Genomic DNA, 7,184 nt, shown 5'->3' with positions numbered 1-7,184 from the left:
GGTTCTTCTGGCGTATCTGTACTCACCTACACAGTGCTTCACCATCTACACTGCTGTTTATACCCGTGCTAGCTGGGCATGCAGTGTGTGTCCTCTACACACCACCATAAATGGAGACCTACCTTAAGAGGTATAGCTTGGAACGTTCAAAGCAGTTAAGTGCCCAAACCCGATTGGCTGCCTCACTTCCTTAGGTTCTATTGGAAATCCCAAGCTCTTGCCTGTTTTGCTAACCCAGAGGAATCTCCCTGGACGTCAACAGAACTGCTCATTCAAGGAAAGCGGTCATTGAAAAGCCTGACCCAAAAGGAGCTCCTGGAATATTTGGAGCGAGAAATACTGACTGTTTAAGGGACTTATCCAGCTCCTATCATTGTAGTCTCTGAGCACCTCACAATCTGTAATGATTTAACCTCACAGCACCCCTGGGGGGCAGGGCAGTGCCGTTATCCCCATTGAACAAATAGAGAATTGAGACCCGGAGATCCTAAGTGCCTGATCCAAAGCCTCCCCACAGCAGAGACTTGCTCGTGGGTCTTCCAGCTTCTAGGCCAGCAACCTAACCCCAGATCAGCCTGAAACAGTGAGAAGTTTCTAAAGAAGATGGATTTTTTTATCTTCGCGTCCCAGTTTGTGGCTCATTATTTAAAACGTCCAGCCATGTCTGAGGTGACCTAATGCTAATTCTGTGCAGATTTACAGTTGCTGACTTCCTGTTAACTTCAGCTGCGTATAAATCAGCACAGAATTTGGCTCATTACTCATTGGTGCATTCCCTCTTCGTAGGTTCTTTCTGGGCAAAGGCAGGCTGATTTTGATTCGCCTGTGTTTTCATGCCTGCTGACAACGTAATGTATTATTCACCTGCCTGGTTTGCATCCATCACAGTCTGCGCACCATCAGTACATCAAATGTTAATTCCAAAAATTTAGACACGAGAGATAGCAGGAGGATGACAATTCTCTTTTGCAGCAACTTTCGAGGTTTGAAAGTTGGTCTCCACTTGGAATGGTGCCAAAGTGTCCATTTTCTGGTTGAAACCTCCATATGAAATTTTGTAGGAGTCCACAAAAGAAAAAAGTTTGAAAACCACAGCTGTAAAGCATAAGTCTCACCCGCTGCCTCTGACAAAAGCTTTATGGAAACAGCTACATTTTGTCAAAAACGTTCCATCAAGTTCTAGTAGACACGTCACAAAGAGTGGCTGGGATGGGTGCAATGGAGACATCTAGTAGTAAATTGGTGCATGTATGGTGTTACCTCTTTTCAACTCAACTTATTTGAGTAGCCCCGGTTAGCTAGTTTTCAGGGTCTAGTTGGTTATTTCCATTAGGAGGAGAAACTGCTGATGGAGTCAGGTGCTTTTTTGATGCAATCCTGTTTATGTACAACGTCCCGTTTCCCTGAACACAGCAAGAATCAAACAGCAGGACACAGTTACGAGCCTCTTTCAGTCAGCACTCAGCCCAAAAGCTCTCCCTTAGCTTTTTCTCTTGGTCTTGCTACCAGGGCTTCTCTGGTTGTGTCTGGAGCTTCTTTGGTCCTTCTGTACGTTTCTGTTGGTTGTTTCTCTCTCTCTCTCTCTCTCACCCACACACCCCTGCACCAACCAATGCCCCAACCCCTGCATTCACTATGTCAGTCTCTAGGGGAAACCCCTTGGGCCACATGGCTCAGCTTCTATTTAAGCCTTGCCACGTGCCTGTGCTTTAGTTTAGGTGGTGGCTCCTATTGTTTCAGAAACCTGGTTCCATAAAGTAGCTTCATTGTTTCTTACATTTACTCTGAACGAAGGGCCTCGGTTACTTCCACCAGCTTCAGTGAAGTTTCACCCAACCTCTCAGCATTTTTGGTAGCCTATTGTTCGTTTGTGGTAGCCAGAACATTATCAGATGAAGAGCAACATGCATCTTTCTACCACACTTGGCCTAAAGCTAGAAGTCCAGTGGATTTATTAAATGCTCAACAGCTTAGTCTTGGTGCACCTTCACTGAGTTCTTCCACTGTCTGGGCCCCAATGAGGACGTGTCATGGTGGGAAGGCCAGGTGTCTGTCAGGAGCTTGTTGACGCTAGAGAGAGGGAGGAACTAGCAGCAGAAAGACAGGTCAACACAGGAGGGAGTCTGAACTGTGCTGGGGGATGGAGCAAAGGGAGCCAGACAGGTTGCCGGGGACATGGCTCAGGGGTGGGATAAGGCTGGCTAAGCTTCAGAGACACATCTCATTCTGGGGATACTTATATATGAGCAAATTTAAAAATACAGTAAGAGAACCAAAGAAGTGCCACCGTGGCTAAACAACAAAGTAAAAGAAGCAGTGAAAGGCAAAAAGGCATCCTTTAAAAAGTAGAAGTTAAATCCTAGTGAGGAAAACAGAAAGGAGCATAAACGCTGGAAGATGAAGTATAAAAATATAATTAGGAAGGCCAGAAAAAAATTTGAAGAACAGCTAGCCAAAGACTCGCAAAGTAATAGCAAAAAAATGTTAAAGTACCTCAGAAGCAGGAAGTCTGCTAAACAATCAGTTGGGCCACTGGACGATTGAGAGGCTAAAGGAGCACTCAAGGATGATAAGGCCATTGCGGAGAAACTAAATTAATTCTTTGCATCGGTTTTCACGGCTGAGGATGTGAGGGAGATTCCCAAACCTGAGCCATTCTTTTTAGGTGACAAATCTGAGGAACTGTCCCAGATTGAGGGGTCATATGGGGAGGTTTTGGAACAAACTGATAAACTAAACAGTAATAAGTCACCAGGGCCAGATGGCACTCACCCAAGAGTTCTAAAGGAACTCAAATGTGAAATTGCAGAACTACTAACTGTAGTTTGTAACCTATCATTTAAATCAGTTTCTTTACCAAGTGACTGGAGGATAGCTAATGTGACGCCAATTTTTAAAAGGGCTCCAGAGGTGATCCCGACAATTACAGGTCGGTAAGCCTGACTTCAGTAATGGGCAAACTGGTTGAAACTATAGTAAAGAACAATATTGTCAGACACATAGATGAACATAATTTGTTGGGGAAGAGTTAACATGTTTTTTTGGAATGGTAAATCATGCCTCGCCAATCTATTAGAATTCTTTGAGGGGGTCAACAAGCATGTGGACAAGGGGGATCCAGTGGATATATTGTACTTAGATTTTCAGAAAGCCTTTGACAAGGTCCCTAACCAAAGGCTCTTAAGCAAAGTAAGCAGTCATGGGATAAGAGGGAAAGTCCTCTCATGGACTGGTAACTGGTTAAAAGATAGGAAACAAAGGGTAGGAATAAATGGTCAGTTTTCAAAATGGAGAGAGATAAACAGTGGTGTTCCCCAGGGGTCTGTACTGGTACCAGTTCTATTCAACATATTCATAAACAATCTGGAAAAACGGGTAAAAGGTGAGGTGGCAAAATTTGCAGATGATACAAAACTATTTAAGATAGTTAAGTCGCAAGGAGACTGTGAAGAGCTACAAAAGGATCTCTCAAACTGGGTGACTGGGCAGCAAAATGGCAGAGGAAATTCAATGTTGATAAATGCAAAGTAACGAACATTGGAAAACATAATCCCAGCTATACATATGAAATGATGGGGTCTAAATTAGCTGAAAGAGATTAAGAGACTCAAGAAAGAGACCCTGGAGTCATTGTGGACAGTTCTCTGAAAACATCCACTCAATGTGCAGTGGCAGTCAAAAAAACGAACAGAATGTTGGGTATCATTAAGAAAGGGATAGATAGATAAATAAGACAGAAAATATCATATGGCTTCTATATAAATCCATAGTACTCCCACATCTTGAATACTGCGTGCAGATGTGGTCACCCCATCTCAAAAAAGATATATTGGAATTGGAAAAGGTTCAGAAAAGGGCAACAAAAATGATTAGGGATATGGAACAGCTTCCATATGAGGAGAGATTAATAAGACTGGGACTTTTCAGCTTGGAAAAGAGACGGTTAAGGGAGGGATATGACAGAGGTCTATAAAATCATGACTGCTGTGGAGAAAGTAAATAAGGAAGTATCATTTACTCCTTCTCATAACACAAGAACTAGGGGGTCACCAAATGAAATTAATAGGCAGCAGGTTTAAAACAAACAAAAGGAAGTATTTTTTCACACAACACACAGTCAATCTGTGGAACTCCTTGCCAGAGGATGTTGTGAAGGCCAAGATTATAACAGGGTTCAAAAAAAGAACTCGATAAGTTCATGGAAGATAGGTCCATCGATGGCTATTAGCCAGGATGGGCAGGAATGGTGTCCCTAGCCTCTGTTTGCCAGAAGCTGGGAATGAGCGACAGGGGATGGATCACTTGATGATTACCTGTTCTGTTCATTCCCTCTGGGGCACCTGGCACCTTTGGTCTGACCCAGTATGGCCATTCTTATATGTCAAACCAAACCCTTGGAATCTGTGAAGGTCTCCATCCCTGAATACCACGTCTCCATGCCCTGCCATATCAGCTATCAGAGCTGAGCACATTGCAACTCCCAGGCACTGAGGAGCAATGACATTCACATGCCAGGCCTGGGCTTTGCAGAGCCCTGTGCAAAGGAAAGTGTGAATGAGCCTCGGGCAGATTGGGACTGCTTGGCAAGAGGAGGATGCTCATTAGGGAGATGGGAAGGAAGGGGTGGGGGGCAGGCAGGGTGACCAGATGTCCCGATTTTATAGGGACAGTCCCGATTTTTGTGTCTTTTTCTTATACAGGCTCCTATTACCCCCCACCCCCACCCCCGTCCTGATTTTTCACACTTGCCATCTGGTCACCCTAGGGGCAGGGCTCGGCACTTGTCATGTCTGTGATAGTGTCACAAGCAGGGAGCAGACAGAGAGGGAAGATTTCAACTCCTGGGAGGGGGTTGGGACTGCACAGTTCAAAGTAGGGGGAGTCAGGCCATCGAGAGGGGGATGATCTACACTGCATGCTGGGACGAATGCTGACAAAACAAAGGCCTGCAACAGTATGGCTGCGCAATTAGGGTATCTACCTAAGGCTGGCCCTGTTAGCTGAGAAATCCCCAGGGAGCTCCTTCTTCTCTCAGCAGCATCCTCTTCTCACTGACTTTCAAGGCATGCTTTTTTGGTGTCTTCAAACCGCTCTGGGCTGAAAGCAGGCTGGGGTGGTTTCACCCCCTCCCTTCCCCAAACCAGATGTATTTTCTTTCAGCTGTTTTGCCCTTTATTGATGGCATGCAGAGTTCTGCTTTCACTAAGGGCAACTGAAATGCTGCTCCCGACTGCGATTCTGGAGGTGCCAGCAGATCAATAGGACAGCGCCAACATGCTCCGTGAAATAGCCAGCTCTGCACTGGGCCATGTTGTGTAGGATGTAAGTCGGCAGCTCAGCGATCCAATCAGACCTCTCTCACTAAGGTCATACATACATCCTGGGGGAATGGCTGCCTGCAAAACATACTGTTGCTTGTTTGTTTGCTGGTTAGTTAGATAGGTTTGTTAGGGACCGAGTCTGACCTCGCTGACAACCGTGTGAATCCAGAGTAACTCCATGGAAGCCATTGAAGACACCTCTGGAATTATGTTGCTGCTGCTAAGAGCAGAATTAATTCATTAGTTAGTTGTGGAGAAGCAAATTCTACCCTGCCTTGTACCCCTGGCTCTGTAAACAGTGGGGTTGCTCAGGGCAGAAGTTAGTCAGTTAGTTCCTATCATTTGGAGTTCCAGGGGACTGTTCTGGGTCAAACTCCGGCTGAAGAAGCACACTCCGCTCACATATCAGCAGAGACGCCATAAATGCAAGTTAACGCACACGCAGAGCCATTGCCCGGGACTGCCCCGGAAACAGGGTTCAGAAATCCCTGCTGCGTTCTGCCAAGGTACCAACTGCTGACCCATCGTTGTTGCGTTAGGAAAGCCGGGCCAGCTTTCACAGCGTGCTACTGAAAATGAGGATGCCATAAAGAAATACATTTTTTTCCCCGTTCCCGCTTGACTTATTTGCAGCGCCCAAGGGAAATCAGCTTTAATGTGTGAAACACTGAAGTGGTCTGATAACCTGTCTCAGGCCTGTTGCCGGCACCCAGTGCCGAGAGGCAAAACAACAGCAGGGGGTTGGTTCGCTACCCGGTGTGCTTCACCCAGTAATCACAATGGGGTGGAGAAGCAGAAAAGTTTATTTGAAGCTTCAAAAAGGTACAGGGAGAATAGAATCTCAAATCCTGCACACAAAGCAGGAAGTTACACAGGCTTTTATACATCCTTTCTTCAGCATACTTATCCAACAGCAAGCTGCCCTAAGTATCCATACAGCCAGCCAATCCAGTTACCAGCTAGTTCCCTTGTTTTTTGTATCATTTGTTAAACTATACATAAAGCTGCTTTATTCAGCATTTTTCTTCCATATACGCCCTGTTTGGCCTTGTTTAGTTTCAGGCAGTCTGACTCTGCAACATATTGTTGCAGATCCTCAGCATAACTGCTGGGAGTGCCTCCAGGCGGGGGGGCCAAGGACACTTGGGCCTAGTACACAGAGCTGCTGCGAGTGCCTCTGGGCGGGGGGGAGGAGGGGGCAAGGACACTTGGGCCTAGTGCGAGGGGGCTTCATCGACACTCGTGGTCTTCCATCCCTTCGAGTTACCTAGTGGCCATACCCCAGTGTCCCCAACAGGCCTATCCCTGATATTTCAGAGGAAGGAACAAACAACTAACCCATAATGTACCTATTGGACTCTACAATCCTTTGTAGTGGTGGGAAATTCCTTTTGAACCCCCCGGCCGATCAGTGCATGCTCCGGACTCTGAAGCTATCGAACTGGGATCCCTTGTAACTTTATGACTTAGTTTCTGCATCTGACAATGTTATTCTTGGAGGTAAACAGCTGATCCTTTCCTAAAACAGGCTAGACCAGTCGCTCCATGGATTGCTGGCCAGGGTGCAATTCTCAGGTTGATGAAACTGCAGTGTCCAACAGCACTTCCATTGATCCTTCTGGAGCCGGGTGTCACACCCTTCCAGCCACCCCTTTGGCGGGCGAATCGCTTTAATTTAGTATGAACCAGGGATGCACCTTCAGGAGCTTTCCCTCTCGCTGCTGCTGGGGAGGGAACCTCTGACAAGAGAAAAGAGAAGTTGGATGGAAGGTCCCACGTGTGCTTTGCCACTCTGTGAAGCGTCCCAAAATGGCTCTTCCAGGTTAACTACCTGCCGGGGGAGGCTGCTCCCGTCTAGCCACG

The sequence above is a fragment of the Eretmochelys imbricata genome, chromosome 5 (genome assembly GCF_965152235.1).
Source record: "Eretmochelys imbricata isolate rEreImb1 chromosome 5, rEreImb1.hap1, whole genome shotgun sequence".
Classification (NCBI taxonomy): domain Eukaryota; kingdom Metazoa; phylum Chordata; order Testudines; family Cheloniidae; genus Eretmochelys; species Eretmochelys imbricata.
The sequence above is the reverse complement of the archived record's forward strand: the minus strand, read 5'-3'. Positions refer to the sequence as shown.